At 38.0% G+C, this 22,075-nt stretch overlaps 1 protein-coding gene across 12 annotated transcripts in view; it reads right to left on the minus strand.

The window, feature by feature from the left end:
- PKIB (cAMP-dependent protein kinase inhibitor beta) overlaps positions 1-22,075 on the minus strand; it is a 176,672-nt gene that overhangs the window by 84,369 nt on the left and 70,228 nt on the right. For 2 of the 12 annotated variants that reach the window (XM_027056991.2, XM_015068271.3), the window contains exon 1: positions 18,071-18,207. The exons of 7 other annotated variants lie outside the window; for them this stretch is intronic. The gene's annotated coding sequence lies outside the window, so the exon portion shown is untranslated. Of the gene's footprint in view, positions 1-18,070; positions 18,228-22,075 lie in introns of those variants that run through there. 3 more of the 12 variants (XM_053222322.1, XM_053222321.1, XM_053222315.1) reach the window with 3 other exon arrangements.

Here is a 22,075-nt window from a genome sequence, read left to right on the forward strand (position 1 = left end):
TGCTTCTAAGACTGTGTAACATGAGCAGTCACACACATTCTTACTGAATAATGAAATCACCTATATAGCAAGATATATACTTTTCTTCAGCTCTCCAAATTTCCAATGAAAATAGATTCACTAGATGAGTGACAACCTTTCTCAAATGTGTGATTTTAAAAGCACCAAATCCCTGCAGCAATCCATATTTGAATTCCAACGCCAAGAAGCAAAGACATTGTTTTCCCCATAATATTTGGAATTATGGAAGATAAAATGAACCCAGTAAAATTTAGTCTACACCTAATGCCTCCATATCAAGAAGTAGCTTGAAAATTTGCTGTGAATAGGCATCTGATCCACTTGCTAGGTTTTCCTATTCACACTCTTTTAAGTATTTACATATCAAAAGCCCCTATTTTAAAACTAATTGTACAGAAAACAAATTGGTTATTTTCACTTCTACATATATTCCTGACAGAGGTGGCTGAACCCAGGTCCCCTTTCACTGGGGCCGTCTACATATTTGAGCATGTGGTAAATGTTTAGTTGTCCTAGATGAGAGCACCATGCTTCATGTTAGGGAGATTATCTGTTCCTTTTTCTACAAAGTGTGGGGCCAGTATCGTCAATATTCCTATGTTTATATGTGCTGTCTAACTTTACGAGGGTTATTCAGAGCAGGAAAGAGTCCAGAGCTGTCTGCTGTTTTCTTCTCACCCCTCTTCCCCATAAACCACCAAACTCTGTCTATTTCAGGCTCAGAATGTTCCTCAGCTCACTCTTCCAATTCCATTACCATATGCCCACATCTTCCTCCACCCCATCAGTTCTTTCAGATGTTACAACATCGCTCAGTAGGCTCCCTGGTTCGACGCAAGCCTTTTCCAGTCCATATTCCACACACCATTCATGTTGGGACACTAACTGAACTTTTAATTTGTATAAAACCCCAGAATTATACATAGCGGAAATGTTTAACCATTATTCTCAAATGAAGTATCTTGTCCCCCAAATGCCAACAGCATTATGCTAGCCATCTTTTAAGGTAGTTTTCAAATAATTTCATTACTCTTCTTTTTCCTTTGCTTCTCATATTTCCTCATAGCTTACAAGTAATCCAGCACAAGAAAGTCCAAGGGCATGGTAATAAAGGGCAGAAACAGTGATCTTAGTTCTAGTTCCAGTTCATCCAGTTCATCCATTTATCACCTGTTGACTTTGAGGAGTCATCTCCTTTCTTGTTAGGTAAATGGCAGAGCTTTGTTTATCAAATGGGGATGGAAATATTTATCTTGCTTATCTCTATAGGCTGTTCTGGGAATCAAGGGTGATCACATACAATAAAATACCAAATATGCAATACTATTATTACCCTCCCCAAAGAACTGCAACAATAAAAAATGTGCTTCTTGTGTGTTAACTCTAGATTCAGATTGGGATCCTAGAAAAGGTAGCTGTGATCACACTTTTAAGTCTTGCAGCTTCCTTCTGGGACTATGATGCTCTAAAGGATTTTGTTTGGGCTTCCAAAGTGGGGGAAAATACCAAAGGAATCATACTCTAACATATTTGGATTTCTAAGACATGCTGAATCTAAAGAGGAAAGAAAAGGAAAAGGGGCTCAAAACCGTGACAAATTTTAATTGGCTAAAACTACCATAACTGAAATAATCCAACTGTCATTTATGGCACAAATGTTAGTGCAGTCTCCTAAAAACTCAGATAATTACTCCATACATTACTGGACACTTTCAGATATGAAATATATGCCTATTCTCTATCATTCTGTTGTAGGTTTTAACTGGAGAATGTGGAATGTGTATAACAGGATGACTTTGTTTTGCTTCTAAAGAGAAAATACAAAATATCAACCCAAATATCATTTCATATATAAACAGCATTGTAGCCTCAGTTCAAGGAAGTGTATATTTTAGACTTAAAAAAAGGATGGGGGGATATATTTGAACTCATGCATCTAAACAAACTAAAGAAAGTGTAGAAATTAAGTAAAGCAAGAGAAGGGCAGAGTGATAGGAATAAAGGCCACAGCTATATTTTCTTAAAATTGGGTGACATGAATGTTAATCGGAGTTCACAAAGTCTAAATTCTCCTTTGAGTTGCATAGATACAACCAAGTAAATAAAATAACTCTCAATGAAGTATAATTGTATTTGAAATTATTGTCACATATTAAGAAGGATCTGGAAGTTTGTTTGTTTATTCATTTAGATGCTCAAAATCAATACTTACTGAGTACCTTCCATACATGAGACTTTGCACAAGATGTGATAAGATGTACTGGTTTGAACCTGTTGGCCATACTGGGCTAGAAACAAATGCCAAAAGAATTGCACCAACAGCCCACATAGAAACCACGCTGCTCCTCTGCCTACAATGTACATCATCTTTTGCTCTCAATTAGCAGTATCTAGGCCATCCTTAAGGGATCCCAACTCAAATGCTGCTTCCCTTGTAAAGCTCTTTGGAATTGCTCCAGTTTGAGACTAATCATAATCCCTGCCACTAAATCACTTTGTTCATAACTCTCCGACGCACTAATCATGGCAGCTATGCCTTACGGCTCTGTGTGTAACAATCTTCCTTAGCAGCCTGTGAACATCTTGAACGGGAATGTTTTATTCATCCATCCATGGGACTTAGCACGACATACTGTAAGTACTCAGGTAGTGATTACTGAATAGAAAGTTCATACATCTTTACTTGCAGGAGCAAAAGATGTATCATAACTTTAAAACCAAGATTTGCAAATGTTTTATGTTCACTTTTGCTCTATGCGTTTCTTTAAAAAATGAATTTATACCATGAATTTATACTTTGGTGGAAATATGGAAAACACATGTATTCATGTATAAAAGTCTTCACAGTAAAATTAGCATTATTCTATTCAAATTCTTCTATTTGTTCTTGTTTCTCTCTCGTTAACTCAACCTATTCTCTCCTATTTTTCCTACTATATATGCTTGATTTCTATAACAATTTTTAAACCAACTAGCCAAATCCTTGACAACTACTATATTTTCAAAAGTTTTGGTAGCTATTGCACATACATAAAATTGTAAATAACCTGTTTCATTCATTCATTCATTCAGTCAGTCAGTCAGTCAGAAAACTGTTGTCTACCACAAGGTAGACACCACGGAGGAAACACAGACCGTTTCAGGAGACAGAAGGTTACAGCTAGAGTAGTTGATAAGAAATACATATAAATGACCAAAATCAAAATTCAACCTAAATGTCACATTTCTACTTTATCTGAAATTATTAATTAAACAATTTTTGAATGAAATCTTAGTAGCTGAAAAATGAATTAAGAGGAACTGATGAAAATGACAAAGAATCAGATATATTCATGTTTCCCATGCAGTTAATACAAATAGTTAAACAGCCAGCTGTCTTCTTAGATTCAAGTCAATATCATAAACATGTGTAATAGGCAAAGTAAAAACAAGTTTTCTAATTAAAAATGTAATGCCAGCATTGTATAACTGCCTTTATTATAGGAATTTGGCAAACTTGATCAACTTTGTCCTAAAAATATTGACAAACTTTGCTGCCATAATTCCACTGTGAAATTCCCTTGACCTGTCAGGTCCTCTGGATAATTCTCTTTTTACTTTGCTGTTGGTGTTGCTGCTGCTGCTGGGACAGAAATGAGACAAAGAGGTTTTAACATTTAATAAACACGTGTTCTGTGTCATGAGCCTTGCTAGACACTTAGCATTTTCTTCCATGTAATCATCACAATTAATCTACTACATAGCAGACTTTTTTCAAAGCTTAGAGATGGTGAGATACCTCCCTAAGGTCACATACCTAATACGTCACAGAGACAGAATTCAAATTCAGATCTGACTCTAAAGCCTGTGATTAATCCACTATGCATCATGATGCCTCACAATATTCTTGGGACTACTGACCTAGCTTCTATATATAACTTTTTCCCTATATTATTTTTCTTTTATGACTAAACAATAGTTATCGTTTTGCTTCAAAGCTCTAGGAAATACGAATTTTTTGGAGGATTGATTCAAAAATAATTCACTTATTCATTTCCTCTCATTTTTCTTTTAACCACTTCCCATTCCTGCATATCTCATACCAAAGAGAAACAACTTTAATGCTAACTGCTGCTGAATTTATTTTTCATGTTCACAGAATTTGGGTGGATGGAAAGAAGCATAATTTAAAAATCCCCCTGCTATAGAGTATAGGCCCAAAGAATAAAATAAAATAGGCAAACTTAGTTTGCACTCTCTTGCATTATATCATTAAAACCCAAAACAAGTCTGTTGTGAATACTGACTGGGTTGTCCTCATGAAATAATATGGTACTTAAAGAATTCTGTAATGACTGAGAGCACAGATTCTAAAGACATACTTTCTGATTATAAATCTGTACTGTGTACATTTGATCTCGTTACTTAACCTTTCTGGGCAGGCCTAGATTTCCCCAAATGTAAAATATCCTTAATAATAGCACCTATCACATACAGTTGTTGCGAGGGTTAAATGACACATGTACTTAATTGAAGTCATATAGAAAAATTCCCAAGACATACTGTGCTTAATGTTTTAGATTTATTAATATTCTTTTTTTTAATTAAAAAAATTTTTTTATGTTTACTTATTTTTGAGAGAGAGAGAAACAGAGACAGAGGGAGACAGTATAAGCAGGAGAGGGCAGAGAGAGGGAGACACAGAATCCGAAGCAGGCTCCAGGCTCTGAGCTGTCAGCACAGAGCCCGACGCAGGGCCCAAACCCATGGACTGTGAGATCATGACCTGAGCTGAAGTCAGACGCTTAACAGACTGAGCCACTCAGGTGCCTCTAGATTTATTAATATTCTTATATAACAAAAATAAGTAGAATGCTCCTACCAATGATGCATATGATAAAAACAGCAAAATGATCATGATCACTCTTACGTGGTAAGCAGCTATAAATAAGGCATCTTAGAAAAACATTTAAATTTTCTATTACTATTGATATATATATCCAAGTAGTCCTCTAACTGAATGGCTTAGACATATTAGCGAGTGTGCATGCATGGGTGTAAAACAAAAATCTGTGTGAAATTTTTGAGAGGAATTTTTAAACTTTTAAGTTTTTTGTTTTTTTTTTTTTTTGTAAAGAATATAGTTCCCTCAAGGAATATAGACCCTAATGCAACAGAGAAGCTTTCCCTTTGTACTCACAGCAGCAGGCAAACAGTTAAAGCCCAAGGCCAGAAATACTAGATGAAAACAAAGTGAGAGGAAAGGAAATCAGGTTCCTATCACTTCTCTCTTGCTGGTCAGTGTTAATTATTTCTCAAATCTGACAGCTGCACGTTCCTCTGCTTCACACTTTAGCCTCTGATGCAACTATGTGTTATTCCAAGATATTGAAAGAGCTCAATTTTGTCCTTTAAAACATGCGCCTGGATCTTCAGGAGAAGCCATTGCTCAACACAGGCAACTTTCAATCCTAAAAGCAAAATTCAGCCTTCTTACAAAAGCTGATTAGTCTTGACATTTTATCGACTCTCCTGAAGAGCCATTTATGGACTGTGTCAAATATTAAAAATAAAATAAGATGTGGGCCTGGTGAAATTATCTTCTGATTTGACCAAACCAGAATTAACTTGCTGATTTTTCTCAAATGTACATACTTGCTTTGGCTAAATAAAGTTAATAGGGAAAGTTACATATTCCATGAGGCATAAAGAAAAAATTACTTTCCATTACCCAGAAACCTTGCCTTGCAAACTAAGCCTGAAGGAGAAAGAAACTGGAATGAACATAGTTGAATGAGAATTTTAGCTGCGACAGCTACCTGACTTGCTCCCAGTTCATGTTTAATTAAATTTACATCAATAATTCCATAAATTGCTTGCATGGTCATAGAACATAACTTATCATCTTTGATCCTAAGGTCAAATACTTACTGCTAACAACCCTTGTGCCTCTGAGGGAGGCTTGGCCCCCTGCCAAACTGTACTGCTTCATCCACAGGCCCACTACCGTAACACCTCATGGGGGATGATGCACCACCATGGCCCCTTGGTTGCTCGGCAACAACCCCTAATGACTGCTCCTCTGGGACTGCTAGGCAACAGCACTGAGTCCCCCCCAACCAACCCCAGCTGCTCCCAGTGCACTGCTTCTCAAGAGGGCCAGGTTAACAGGAGGCCAGGGGCCCTAAGTGACTAATCACATAATCTATACACATTTCTCAGAATGCTCTCCAACTGTCACTAAATAGAAATCAGTGCAGAGCTAGGTCCTACCCTGAAGGGTACTCTTGAATGTATCCTTAATTTAAACTCTATCCTTGGATCTTTAGAGAAGCAGACAGAAAACTAATGCATCAGAGCCAGAATCTGTGGCCAAAAAAGTCTATTTTAAAAAGCACACACACATAAAGGAGGTCATTCTTTTTTCAATCAGATTTAAAATGTGACTTTCAAAGCTTTCATAATTTCAAAGAACTTTGCTATTTAGATAGTGCCTGTTAACAGACCAAAAAAATGGGGAAAACATAAGAACTTTATAAGCCTATTCCTGAAATGTTTTAACACATAACTCTATTTAAGTATAGCAATGTCAAGGAAAGACCTTCAATTCTTGTCAATAGTTAAACCTACATTTACATACTCAGTTTCAATGTATCAGTTCTATATTCAACAAATCTAAATTAGTCATATTTTTCCATTTATATCCGACCTACCTCTTAGGACAAAGGCAACGACTCAATCTACCAATCTAAAAACTTGCTCACACATCAGAACATGAGTACAGCCTTGCCCCTATCTTCTTCACTGTCTCTTACCTCTCTGTTGTGCAGGAAGAGGCAGGTGCCTTGGGAAACATGGGCTTGCAGCCAGTATACCATAGTACAAATAAGATTCTGCTACTCCACTACTTTAAAACCATCAGTCAAGTCCAAGCTATTTAGCATGGCATGGAAGGCACTTCTGAATCTACTTCCCATCAAACTTCCAGCCACACCTGCTGGGTCCACTATGTGATTTAATTATAGTTCCCTAAACACACTACACACTTTAGGCCTCTTTCCTCTTCCTAGGACACATTCCCCTTTGCCTGGCAAACTATTGGTTATCTGTCAAGATTTAGCAATAACATCACCTCCTCTGAGAAACTGTCCCTGATTTTAGAATTACATATAACTACCTCTGAGCATCTCTACAACTGATTCATACTACTGTGATGGCATTAGTCACATAGTTTTACAATTATTTACCTACTCAACATTAACCCCATGTTGTTCAAGGACTAGAACCTCATTCTGTTCAACCTGGTTTCCTCGGTGCCTGGCATATTCCTTAGCATTAAGGAGGTGTTTATACTATATTTAATAATGATTACAAAATAATGCGCCTAGACAAAATTGTAAAATACATGCGGATAAGGCATTTTTAACCTCTTAATTAAGCAGGGATGGGTAGTAAAGCAATTTACTAAAAAATAAAATGAAAACTAATCTCCTGAATTTGGGGCTGCTCTCTCTGTAAACTATGATGAACCATTCTGAGCAAATAAGTAGATAGCTCTGCCGTGATACAACCCATCCAGTATTATAGCTAAAATAAACACATTGCCTGCACCCCTTTTGTTATAACTATAATAACATCAAACTCAAGGGAGCTACATGGTCTGGTAACCAAATCACTAAAAGCTGGTCTGGAGCTGGTAATAGGGAAGATACTTTCCCTTTCAGTTTAGCAACTCTTAGAAGAGCTTTTGGGGGCACCTAGGTGGCTCAGTTGGTTAAGCGTCCAACCTTGGCTCAGGTCATGATCTCACAGTTTGTGGGCTCAAGCCCCATGTTGGGCTCTGTGCTAACAGGTCAGAGCTTGGAACCTGTTTCAGATTCTGTGTTTCTCTCTCTCTCTCTGCCCCTCCCCTGCTTGTGCGCTCTCTCTCACTCACTTGCTCTCTCACTCTCTCTCTGTCAAAAATAAATAAACATTAAAAAATAGTTTTTGAAGAAATCTTGGTGTAAGTAAAATAGAGAAGAGAGTATAAAAGAAACTAAATAACTAAACACAAATAAAACAAGAAAACATTTTAATTTTAAAGTTTCCTAAATAATAATTTGCAAAATTTTATTTATTCAACATCTGTCTCCCTCAAAACACTAATTTAAGAAATAGGGACATGACCAAACAAAACACAAAAGCCCACAAATGTTGCAACAAAGTGTAATATCTCAAAGCTGTTCAACCTTGCCTCACCACCTCAGGAGCTACAAATACAGGCCTCCATTTTTTAATATAACAATATTTTTATGATTTTTTTATAATAAGTGCACATATATGTTTATGTAAACATATTACCAAATACTTTGATATTAGCAGTAATATGACTATCTAGGTTAATCCATGCAATACAAACTCTAATCAATGGAAATCTGAATTGTGTGCCTATCTGTTAAACTCAGAGAGAATTCTTAGTCTATTAAGAGCCTGTGGGTCCCATATACAGCTAAGGCTGTGTGCTTCCTCAGGTAGAAAACCTGTATCCTTGGAAGTATTAGACTGTGTGCCAGAAGGTACTCACAACCACGTGATAAATTTTGAATATCAAAGCAGTCTTACTTTTTACTATATATATTAAAGAATATTTATATTAATTAAAACAAAAGAGGGGCGCCTGGGTGGCTCAGTCGGTTGAACGACTGGCTTTGGCTCAGGTCATGATCTCACGGTTTGTGAGTTCAAGCCCCGCGTCAGGCTCTGTGCTGACAGCTCAGAGCCTGGAGCCTGCTTTGGATTCTGTGTCTCCCTCTCTTTCTCTGCCCCTCCCCCACTCATGCTCTGTCTCTCTCTGTCTCAGAAATAAACATTAAAAAAAATTAAAAGAAAAAAAAAAAGAAACATGTTATAAATTAGAATGCAGGGGCACCTGGGTGGCTCAGTTGGTTAAGTGTTGGACTTCAGCTCCAGTCATCATCTCACCATTGTGAGTTCAAGCCCTGCATGGGGCTCTGCACAGACAGTGCAGAGTGGGCTTTGTATCCTGTCTCCTTCTCTCTGCGCCACCACCACTCATGCATGTGCTCTCTCAAAATAAATAAATAAACTTTTTAAAAAATTGTTAAAAAGAAGTAGAATGCAAAATTTATACTTACTTGTAAGATGAATATAAAATTTCATTGAAACTTTGCACTTTTCTAGGGAGCACTTAAGTTATACCCTAGATTTCTGGGAATTTTTTGGTGGAAAAGAGGGAGAATAATTTGACCACAGCATAACAGAGTAGGACCATCATTTCCTCCATTCTGGATAAGACACTGCTATTGATACAACTTAAAAATACACTACTTTTGTTTGACAAGCACTTCACAATACCAATTCATACTGAATTGCCATAAACCAAAAATTTTTAAACCAATTCTACAAATAACCATTTTTTCACTGTCTGGTTTCTTTTAAAAATGCATGCCACTCTTATATTTATCCTCATCTAAACAACCTGTCAAAATAAGTTTTGACTCATAGAGTACCACACTGATTATATGACTCCCTACTCAAACACTTTCAAGAATGCAAATTAGCTACAAATTTAAGTCCAAAGTTTTCATGCCAGCATACAAAATTCTTCACCACAGGGACGCCTGGGTGCCTCAGTCAGTTAAGCATACAATTTCTGCTCAGGTCATGCTCTCTCGGCCTGTGGGGTCGAGCCCCGAGTCGGGCTCTGTGCTGACAGCTCAGAGCCTGGAGCCTGCTTCAGATTCTGTGTCTCCCTCTCTCAATGCCCCTCTTCTGCTCACGCTGTATCTATCTCTGTCTCTCTCCCTCTCAAAAATAAACATTAAAAAAAAATTAAAATTCTTCACTACAGCTCCAATGTATCTTTCTACCCAGTCCCTAAAATTCTTTTTTAATTTTTTTTTTTTAATTTTATTTGACAGGGAGAGAAAGAGAGAGCACAAACAAGGGAAAAGGAGAGAGAGAGAGAGAGAGGCAGAGAGACAGAGACAGAGACAGTGAATCTTAAGCAGGCTCTGCGCTCAGCACAGAGCCTGACTCAGGGCTTTCAGGGCTCGATCCCACAACCCTGGGATTGTGACCTGAGCCGAAATCAAGAGTCAGATAATTAACCAACTGAGCCACCCAGGCAACCCTCAATTTTGTTTTTTTGAAGTTCCATATATGCAAAGGATTTTATAATTAATGGTGGAAATATAGGTAGAGCCTATTTTCTTCTTAATATAATTCTGAAACTTCTTGATTTTTCACTGCAATGTAAATTATCTCAGAAACACTTCAAAAATTTTAAAGTTAAAACTTAGTGGTATTTTAAGTGGCAAATATTACGGGCTCTGGAAATAAAATATAGAATAACTCATTACAGTGTAACAAGGCAGAGTTGACAAAAAAGATAAGATTGAGTAAGAATCTGTGATTCTTGGTGAAGAATTTACAATAGCAAGCACACATGGTTCTTGAAAAAACTGAATTCTACATTTGAATGTTGCTAATATTTAAAGCAATGTATTTTAATGGATTGGGTATGTTTTTCTTTTGCTTTCTCATTTCTCAAATCAATGATTACCACAGGGTGCAGCAAAATTAGAATGTACTCTTTTGGTAAAATGGAAAATTATCTGTTTCATACCCTTGAGATCTGAAAGTTTATCTAACCAAAAACTATTTTACGGGTTACTTTACATATGAAGGGAAAATGCTGGTTTTTTAAAAATTTGCAATAGTATACAAACTGTATAACATCATTACATCAATATAAAAATATAACCTTACAAACATACAAAAATTGGAAGATACTCAGTATTGAATATTAAAACTAATATTAAAAAATCTTTAAATGTTCTTGTGTGATGGCTTTATGATAAAAATATCTGAAAGAAGTTGACAAAGTAAACCTTTAACAATATTTCTGTAAGACAGTTTGAGATATTTTCAGATAAAGCCTAAATTGTTGTTATTATACAAAATCCTTATTTCATTAATAAAATCCATATTTCAAGTGGGTCATACTGAGATAAAACAACAAAGTAAAGAAGTGAACCCTTTGACTAATAAGACCAATAACCATTATTGATAAATAATTTAAAAGTTTTCAACAAATTAGGATAAATTAAGATACTTTATTTAAAGTGTTGGTAAAAATAAACATCTATGAGTAAAAAAGTGCTTTGTTTCTCCCCATTCTCCCCATTTTGCAGTTAAACTGGAAAAGTTTATATGTCCTTTTAAAGCATTCAAACTAGAACCCAAAACATGGACTCCTCAGAGTTGGAACAACTTATGCTGGGTTTTACTTGAAGCTTAATACTTTTTGGCAAAACTCCACAGACATCTCAGGGAACTGACCCAGATCTACCCTGTAAGGAAAACATGTCTCACATCCCCTGACAAACTGCTCCCACTCCTCCTTGAGGCAAACAAATAAAAATTATACCCCCCATGTTGTAGACTGGTCCCATTTCTGCACTGTCAAATCCAAGTGGTACAAATTAATGGAAAACCCGAAATGACCTGGTTTAAACCAAACCTAGTTCAGTGGGTATATGACTTGGACTATTTCAGGATACAGTGGGTGCATTGCCCAAGTGAACACATTGCTTTTTTTGTAACCATCTTTACAACTAATACTGAGCACAGGCATGTGTCATGCTCAGCAGCGACTGTTCAGAATGTCCAATTCGAGGGGCACCTGGCTGGCTCAGTCAGTGGAGCATGTGACTCTTGAACTCAGGGTCAGGAGTTCAAGTCTCACATTGGGTATAGAGCTTAGATCAAAACAACAACAACACAAATAAATAAATAAGACAAAACAAAACAACAACAACATTAAAAAGCTAACAGGTGGCTAATTTAAGAGGATGAAAAATGAATAAATATATTAATGAATAAATAAGTGTTTAAAAAAAAAAAAAGAATGTCCAATATGAGTGAATGAGCTGAGTATTTTGAGTTAGAATGGTAAGCTGTGAATTTAAGCCCCAGTCAAACCCGGCATTTGATCTCAAATCTGCTACTTTCTATTAAATGACTTTGAAAAGATATTCTCTTCACCTACTTATTTAGAAAATAGAGCCATAAGACCAACTCCACAGATTGGAGAATAAATGTAATATGTGAAAGCACCTAGTCTGGGCCTGGTATGTTGTTCAGTAAATAGTTAAGTTTCCATTCGTTTAACATGTATGCTCATTTCCACGTGAAGAAAAAATTAACATGGTCCCTTCGAAAAATTTTAAGCCTCTGTTACATATTGAAAAATACATTATACGTTGAAGTTCTCTACATTTGCCCTAATCCCATTTCCTCCTTTGGAAATCAGCTCCATAAACTACCTTTTCTATGCCTTCAGCCTCTCCCACACTAATCACTTCTTCATGGCATCGAAAGAGAGAATCAAGACCTCTCCTTGAAACAGTAACTAAAAATTAATTTGACCCTATGTCCTGACTCCCACTACCCACCCACCTTCTTCTCCCATTTTTTGGTTACAGTCATAGGATGGGCACTCAACGCTGGCTGATCCCATTCCCTTACTTTCCATTTTTCACCCAATAAAATCTGGCCTCCACCTCCCAATCATAAAACTATTACTCTGACTGGTAGGCTACTTGTCAAATAAAAAATCCTTTCAGCCCTTTTCCTACAAGGTCATCTCATGACTATGACCTATTGATCACACCACACATTTTGACGCGCTACATACCCTTGTTGCTATGACAATGCCCTTTCCAGCTTCTCTTTTTTGGGCTGTCAGGAGAATTCACTTCCTAGGCTTCCATTTTATCCCACTTCCCTTCTCATTCTACGTTGCTTGCCATAGAAGTCTCATCATTATAGTTAACTTCCTGTATGCATCCTGAGCTTGTTAAAAAACAGCCTCTTGGATATCTTCAACTCTGATTCCTCTTTTACTCATCATCTTTCCCCCATACCCACTATATTAGTTTCCTAGGACTGCCACAACAAATTGCCACAAACCAAGTGCCTTAAAACAATATGAATTTACTCCCACACAGTTTGGGAGGTCAGCAATCCAAAGTCAAGGTGTCAGTAGGGTTGGTTCTTTCTTGGGGATTCAGAAAGAGAATCTGTTCCATAGATCTCTCCTAGCTTCTGGTGGTTGCTGGCAAATCTTGGAATTCCTTGCATCTGCATAACTCCAGTCTCTGCCTCTATGTTTGTCTTCCTCCGTGTCTCTGCATCTTTTTTTTTTCTTATAAGGATAGTAATTGTATTGGGTTAGGGGACCACCCTAGTCCATATTAACCAATTACAACTGCAATGACCCACTTTCTAAATAAGGTCACATTCTGAAAATCCAAGAAGTACATGAATTTTGAGGAGACATTATCCAACCCAGTAAATCTGCCAAATTTGCCCTCATTCTTATATTGCCTCAAACCTCAAGCCAAGACTCTGAGAAGCACTCTTTACTCCCACCTCTTTCTAACTTCATATCCCACTTGTCAAACCTGATCATCTTCAGCTTCTACTATTTCTAGACTTCAAATACTCTTGTTCATCTCTAATTCGTCATCCCTAATCCCCAATTTACTCTTTAACATCTCTTTCTGGGGCTACTACACTAGGTGTCCAACCTCCCTCAAATCCAAACTTGTCAGAGTTACAAGAGTATATATAAATACATACATACAATTTCATGGCATATTAGAAAGATGTAGAGCTGCTTTTTATTTTTTGTTACTGCTTCTTTACTGCAATTCACACAATCATGATAGCTCTCCTTCAGGGATGTAGGAACTAAAAGAAAGAGTAGTTTCTGTGGAAGCTCTGGACTCTATAACATCTTCTTTTGGCTTGGTGGATTCTTTATAAACCTTTAGCATGTGGAAAATCTATCATATCTACAATCTAGCTTTTTATTAGATTTCAAGGCCTCTTTGGTAAAGACAGACAAGAGGGGCTTATTTCAGTGTTTTGAAATTTAATAGTATTCCTTGGCTCCAGAGACTCCACAAGAGAAGTACTTATTCTCATTTTTTAAATAAACAAGCATAATAAACTAATGTAATTACATGAGTTATAAGCCATCCTTAGTTATGTGCATGCATGTGCATGCACACGTGCACACACGCATACACAGATTTTTAAAAATAGTGTTTTCTTCTGAGACATATTAGCCCAGCCCATAAAGATTAGAAATAAAGACTTTTATAGTAATTTAAGTAGACGCATGCTTGGGAAGACTGCTTAACTCTTCCCTGTCTTCCATGGTTTTATTCCTGAAACTATCACACTGGATATCAGTTTCCTCCTTTATTCCACCTCAAAAGTGAAAGTCTTAGAGATAACCATGGTGATTTCCATATTCCCAAGTGGGGATTCTTTTTCATCAACATAGTAGATTTTAGAGCTTAAGGAAGTAGAGACTATGGGAAGGGAGAATTTAAGAAATAGAAGAAAAAATTTAGCTCCATTTATTTTGCCTATAAATGCTGCAAACAAGTTCGAGCCATCTTGGCCCCAGACTATGTAATCTCAAAGTGCCTTCATTTTCCTTGACCCTCTTTCCAGTCTGAGAAATCTCATTCTAACTGATCCAGGATTCCAGGTGAGATTACCTCTTCCTGTTCAGGAATACAGTATAATGAATCCAAATTATTTTATTCTTAGATAACTCTGAACTTCTTTTGCAACTAAATACCCAACTCTTGGACACCATCATATTTTAGAAGTAGAAGTGTCTGGAGGACACAAATCCACTCTGATTTATAAAGCCCACAGCCTGCACCGTACCCGGGCATAAAACTGGTCTTGCCATTGAGAACTGGAATAAAGAGTATATCTCACTTGAGTGAAGAGTAGACTATTTGAGTTCTCAAAATCAGTTGTATATCCAATAAAACAACAGCAACAACAACAACATAACCACTTTTGGTATGTTCAGATTCTTAACCTGGAGTTCTTTTTATGTAATGTCACCAACTGATCATAACATAAAAAGTACATACAGCATATTAACATAAAAATTTCTGAGACCAACAAGATTCAGAAAAGCACTGTACTAATGGCAGAAGTTTTAAAATATGAATACAGGAGCTCTAGATTTATTCTCAATATGTGATTTTTATACACATCATAAATATGCAATCATAAGCCTTAGATCTCCACATCTAAGAATAGAATATGTTTAATTATTATTTAAAAGAATGATGTGGCATCATGGTTAAGGAAGCTTATTTTATCAAGGATTTTAGGGTTTTTATATTCAGAAAAATTATTTTTTAACTCAATTAAAATCTTGTATTGAAGGAATGGAAAACCACTGAATTTACTATCAGCCCATTAAGGTCTGAGTCTCATCAACATTTTGAAACACAATTTTCAAATTGCTTTCTTTCTCATTTTCAATGGACATAGAAGGAAATTCAGTCTTTATTAAGCCTGATTTACTCTCATTAAGCATTAAAAAAAGAAATTGGGGAGAGGTATGAATAGGCAGAAAACAGAGGATTTTTAGAGCAACGAAAATACTCTGCATGATATTACAATAATGGATGCCTGTCATTACACATTTGCCCAAACAATGTGCATAGAATGTAAAAGAGTGAATCCTAGGTTAACTATGGACTTTGAATGATTACAATATGTCAGTGTAGGTTTATCCATTGTAATAAATGCACCAGTCCTGTGGACGATTTTGATAATGGGGGAAGCTATACATGTGTGAAGGCACCAGTTATATGGGAAATCTCTGTACTTTCCTTTCAATTTTACTTTGAATCTAAAACTGTTGCAAAAAAAATTGTCTTTAAAAATATTTTATTTCTGAGAAATACTACTTTTTTTCAAAATTATCTGAGCTCTAAATTCGAAAGAAAGAAAAGTATTTCCTCTCCCAACCTTCTCTCTACATGTATGTATCAAATCATATATGATCCAGTAAGAAACATTTATGTCTCCAGAATTTTCGACTTTTTGTAAATATAAAACTTCTACCTAAAAATCACTTTATAATGCTCTTTAAAAGTTAGACATAAGTTTATCATACAACTCAGCAATTCCACTGATGAATATCTACCTATGAGAAATGAAAACATAGGTACCTACTAAGACTTGCATGAAAATGTCCTTAGCATCATGATTCATAATAGCCTCAAACTGAAAACAACACAAATGTCCATTCACTAATGAAGAGAGACAGAATGTGGTATATCCATACAATGGAAAAAAAGAAATGAAATACTGATACATGCTACAACAAAGATGAATCTCAAAAACATTATGCAACGTAAAAGAAGCCATAAACAAAAGACCACATATCGGATGATTCCACTTATAAGAAATGTCCAGAAAAGACAAATCTATAGAAACTGTAAAGAGATTAGTGGTTGGGAGTGAGAAGAGAGACTAACCATAAATGGACATGAGGAATCTTTTGGGGGTGATGAAAGTGTTATAAAAACTGAGTTATGATAATGTTTTTACAACTTGGTAAATTTTCCTTAAAAATCACTGAAAGGGGTAAATTTCTAAAAATCTAAATTTCTAGTTTAAAATTGACTAAAGAGGAGAAAAACTGTCTAACACAAATGGTATGTGACACATTTTTAAATTTCCTGCATAAGTATTCCATTAGCCTTGGATATTTTGTTGTAGAAAGATGTGGCAGACTAAAGTCAATTACTTAAGACTCCCCCCCCAAAAAAATCATACTTTGCTTCAAAATGGAATCATTTTATCTTCTGAAGCGTCTTTTTAGAAAATGAACGCTTTTGAGTAGTATCTACAGAGGGGCATTCAAGTATGGATCATATCAGTAGGAAACAAAAAAGGTTTTCAAAATGTTGGCCTAACCAACCTCGATCCACAATCTACCCCATTACAGGACTTTCTGTGAGCTTTATGGCCATCAGATCTCATTTTAACAACCCAAATTCTGAGCTTTCTGAATATTAAATCTCAGAAGGATTTTTTTTTAATGTGTAGAAACGCCGATATGAAGAAAGGCATCTTGTGAAGACACAAAGTGGAGAGACAGATTTTGAATCTACATGTACATAAAGATGTAATGCTCACAGTAATTCTTACCCAATTCTTTTTCAGTATACAAACCGTTGTGTTTTTACTTTTTGATTTTTTTCTAAGTGGATATTTAAGTGGTCTCTGGGCTCAGATTTCTACTTTCTGTCCTGCACAGACTCCGACTAGTAATAACTGAGGGTTTTTTTTTTTTTTTGGAGGGGGTAGTGTGGGGTGAGGTGGGGGCTGGAGGGTTAAGTGTGTTTCCCTTTTACCCCGCTCATGCTAAACGTTTTCCAAAGGAACCGAGTTCAGTTGCGCTCCCTGGGATGAATTCTACGAAGATGGGACTGGAGGGTCAGTCTCAGCCTTATTCTGCAGGGAGCCAGCTGAGGAAGACGGGCCATCTCCCCCAGAAGACACTTTCAGGTGCTTCCCCAAGGGATTACAGCAGCAGCAAGCAGGACCCACGCCCTCCATCTCCTAAGCCCCTGCGAACTCCCGGGCAGGAGTCCTAGGCTCGGGGAAACCTCCGGATCATCCGGTCTAATCAGTCCCGTATTTTGTCAAAGAATGAACGGAGACTAGTGAGGTGAGATGAGGTGAGTTGGCTAAAGCCACAGAGCCTGACGCTGGCAGAGCGGGTTAGAACTCGCGTCTCTCTGCTTTTCCGGTGGCCGCCAGCAGCTGCCTGGGGCTGGGAACGCGCAGCCCAAGGAAAACGACGTGGCATTGCCGGCGAGAGAGGCTAAGGGCTCAACAACTCAGGACAGGAGGTCACTAATGTCCACCTTCAGGGCAGACTCGGCAAAAAACACGTAACCAAACCTCCCAGGTTATGCCTGTTGACCTAAGCTCCCCCTTGCACCCAGACAGTACCTCAGTTTGCATACTAATGATGTGGCCGCTCTAGTACACCGGGCACCTGCTTTGAATTCCCCCGTGCCTGTGCAGACTGAGCGGAAAATGGGAAAGTTGCACTTACCACATCTTCCCTCACTCAGTCTCCCCCGACTCCCCAAGTCCTTTCCCTCCCTCCTTCGCACCAGCCACGCTCACGCCCGCTATCCCTCCACCTGGTACGTACCAGCCGCGCGCAGAGCTCCGCGCTGAGCCTGGGCCAGGTGTCCTCGCGCTCGGGTTCGCCCAGCCTCCCTGTGGCCGAGAGCTGCGACGCGGGCTCCAGCTCCCTGCCGCCTTTCCCGTCCACTGCGATGCGGACGCCTCTGAGCTGCTGGGCTGGGGCGCAGCCAGAAGGTGGCAGTGACTCGGGGGCGGAGGGAGCGACAGGCTGGACCCGCCTCCGGCGCAGAGCGCTCCCCACCCCCCCTCCCCGCCACGCACACACCCTCCTCGGTATCCGCGTGCAGTGGGGCTCTGGGCGCCGTGAGGCTCGCGGGGAAGAGCGACAGTGGCTCTTCCCGGTTGGCGCCCCGCGCAGGACTCTCCTGCAAGCGTGTTAACAAAACTCGTCAGTGATCACAGAACCTCTGTTCTACCCTCCTGCCACTCTGTCCTCCTGGGTGATTGCTCAGGTTGTGTTAAGAATTCGCTTGATGTGAGTGCAGGAATTTCGCCACTCTCCCAGTTCCCAGACGCTACAACTTGTCGGTTCGACCCATCGTGTGCGCCCGGGGGATGTATTCTCCAAGAGTCCTAAGGTTGCGTTTTGATCTACTCGTGACTGTTTGGAGAAGGTAGGAATGTGCATAGTTTTCTCATCTGCACCCAGAATCTGGGTCTTCTTGTTTATTAGCAGATTATTTTAACAGATTGGGAAGGAACATGCAATGCCAACAACTTTTAGGCAAAGAAAAATAGATAACAATGCCATATCCAGCTTCGTTTTCAGGTTCTCACAAGGAAAATTAGGTCCTTATTAGGGTTTCATTGTGTCCTTTGAAAGCCATGTTACCTGGAGCCTGCTTCGGATTCTGTGTCTCCCTCTCTCTCTAACCCTCCCCCGCTCATGCTCTGTCTCTGTCTCAAAAATAAAATAAAACATTAAAAAAAAATTTTTTTTTAAAAAAGAAAGCCATATTAAATGGATGACAATAGTGCTGAAAAAATTAAGATACGATTCTCTGGTTTGTCCTCATTAAAGTCCTGAGATCGCCTCTGTTTTCCTGAAAGTCGTTTTTAGTGCTTAAAATCTTAATACCAATATTCGCATTGGCATTCTGCTCTGGCTCCCTAACCAAGGCCTATGATACCTGCTTCACTAATGACTACTTCTAAATTCCCTTTTTAGGCAAAGGCTATGTGAGATACAAAATTATAATCAGTCAAATATTTGATTTAAAATACCAACTAATGGTGCTACAATCAGGCCCTTTAAGTTACTTAATATTCTTACCCCCACAATGTAGTAATAATCATCACTATTTTCATTTAACAAACCGAGGTCCAGCGAGGTTAGATAAGGTTTGAATAAAGTGAAATAGCTAAGACTGCAAATCAGTTTTTGAACTTAGGTTTTTCTGCCTTTAAGGTTGATCAACTTTTCTAAACTTAAGATCTGTTAATAAAGCTTATGATTTTTCTAAATGTCGATCCTGTATGTTTTATCTTCTAAGAACATAGTTACTTGTGTGGTTGTTCAAATATTAATTAAAGGAATTGAGATTGATATTTTTAGTGTAACTTCAAAACTTATTGACATTATCAAAAATATTTGTATACCAAATATATTATAAATATTATTATTAAGGCAAATTATTCTGAGTCCTATTCATTTGAGATAGCCTATAATAGAAAATGATACTAAAATGTTTAAATATTTGAGTTATACTATGATGATCGGATTTTTATGATTCTGCAACTATATATATACCTTTTACTCACAAAATTTGTTTTGTTAGCCTTGTATTTTGGGTTAAATTTGGTAATATTATTAGTCTTTACTGATACACTTTTAAATTACATATTTGAAATAATCAGAATCACTTGAATGTATGTCCATGAACACTCTATCTTCAGTAGCTAAAGTAGCACAAAACAAGTGCTTAAAAGCAGTTTTTTAATGAAAAAATGTAATTTCACTTCCTTCAATTAAGACAAAATAATGACTTAAGAAACCACTGTAGAATGCTTTTGTCTACTTAGAATAGGAAGATTTTTGATAGTCTCTCACTTCTATAGGAAAGTAAGGGAGATGATGCCATCAGGTAAACAGCCTAAAGGTTTGCAGTACCTGTTGCTAAGAATGGTAGAGAGAACCTGACCATAAATCCAAAGAAGTACTTTTGAGTCCAGGAACTGGTGGTGGTAGTAGTTGCACACGGTTGTGTGAATTTTTGTAAAATGTATGATTCTAAATGCAGAAAGTTTAATCAACTGTGGGGCTTTACCAAGTGGTCTGATGGAAAAACTAGGAGAAAACTTGGCTGCCATTACTAAGAGAGCAGGTGAAGGACAGAGCCATGAGATTAATGTAATACTACATAGGAGAATAGGTGGAGACATAAAAAAAAAAGGAGAGAAAAAGAAGTTAAGGAGCTACAGATATAAATCAAATGAGGGAGAGAGAAAAATAAGCTATAGTCAACGTGGGATAGGTTTCTTGAAAGTTCTAATAGTAGTGATGACATGGTTTATGGAAGAAAAGTGGGTGAGGTTGGCTGACATAGAATGAAGATGAAGAAATTGGAGACTAAGGTACTGGAAAGGCCTTTCACATGGACACTGAAGCCACCAACAAATAAGAGAAGCCATGAGAGTGAGTCATATACCAAAGATTTCCATGAATGTGGTGGGATGATCTGAAGCCAAGTGGATGACTGTGCAGAGTTGGGGCAGAAGGTACATATACAGGAAGCAAGGGGCTAAACAGATCAAGGGCTGATATAAGAGGTGGTCCACTGTTCAAAATCAATACTGGGGAGCTACAAGGATATCAATGCTGCCTTCCATGGCTCTAGGAAGTTAAACAATAAGCATTTTATCCTGAGGAAAGAAGATCTATGGGAAACTATTCTCAGAAGAAAGTTGATTTTCACATAAAGCAAGAAAATGGATAAAGCATAGTGTGAAGAAGTTACCAGGTAGTGGAATTTATCAGTATTGAACAAAGACTCTGCAAGGTCAGGGTGGATACATTTAGGAGGCAGAGCTGGCCTCACAAGTATCCAGCCTGTGAGTAGCACAGGGCTCTATTCTAAAAAGGCCCTGGGGCACCTGGGTGGCTCAGTCAGTTAAGCATCTGACTCTTGGTTTCGGCTCAAGTCGTGATCTCACAGTTTGTGGGTTCGAGTCCCAAGTCAGGCTCTTCATTGCCAGAATCTCTGCTTGGGATTCTTTCTCTTGCCCTCCCTCTCTTCCCCTTCCCTGGGGGATCTCTATTTCAAAATAAATAAATAAACATTAAAAAGAAGAAGAAGAAGAAGAAGAAGAAGAAGAAGGAGAAGAAGAAGGAAAAAGAGAAGACATCTCCATGGTTCCCTTACAACTCTTCTGTTCTTGTCTTGAAATTCCTAGTTTTAAAGTGACCCCACATTTTCATTTTGCAATGGTTCCCCCAAATTATGCAGCCAGTCCTGTTTGGGGGAAGTGAAGAAATTGGAGTACAGAGAAGGAAGAAGCAGTACAATCCCTCTGAGAATTAAAGTATGGGAGAGACTGAATCAGGAGGTGGTATTGTGAGGGGAAGCCAAGAATGGTGGAGGAAGCTGTGTAGTTGTAGGGTTTCAAGTGACATCCACTTGGGCTCTCTTCAGGGCCAGGCCAGCTGAGATGCGGGCAGGAGAGGCACACAGCAGTCCCCATCAGACTGCTCCATGTTTCCAGAAGCTAGTTTCCTAGGGCTGCTATAACATATCTCTGCAAACTTGGTGACTTGAACCAACAGAATTTTATTTTCTCACAGTTGTGGAAGCCAAAGTTTGAAATCAAGGTGTTGGCAGGGCAGTGCTCCCTCTGAAGGCTCTAGGGGAGACCCCTTTTTGCCTCCTTAGCTCTTAGTGGCTATAGGTGATCATTGGTGCTCCTTGGCTTGTAGCTGCATAACTTCAATCTCTACCTCCACCTTCAAGAATATTCTCTGTTTTTCTTCTCTGTGGTCTTCACTTTTTTCTTATGAAATACTTTACCTGGT

The sequence above is a fragment of the Acinonyx jubatus genome, chromosome B2, assembly GCF_027475565.1.
Source record: "Acinonyx jubatus isolate Ajub_Pintada_27869175 chromosome B2, VMU_Ajub_asm_v1.0, whole genome shotgun sequence".
NCBI lineage: Eukaryota > Metazoa > Chordata > Mammalia > Carnivora > Felidae > Acinonyx > Acinonyx jubatus.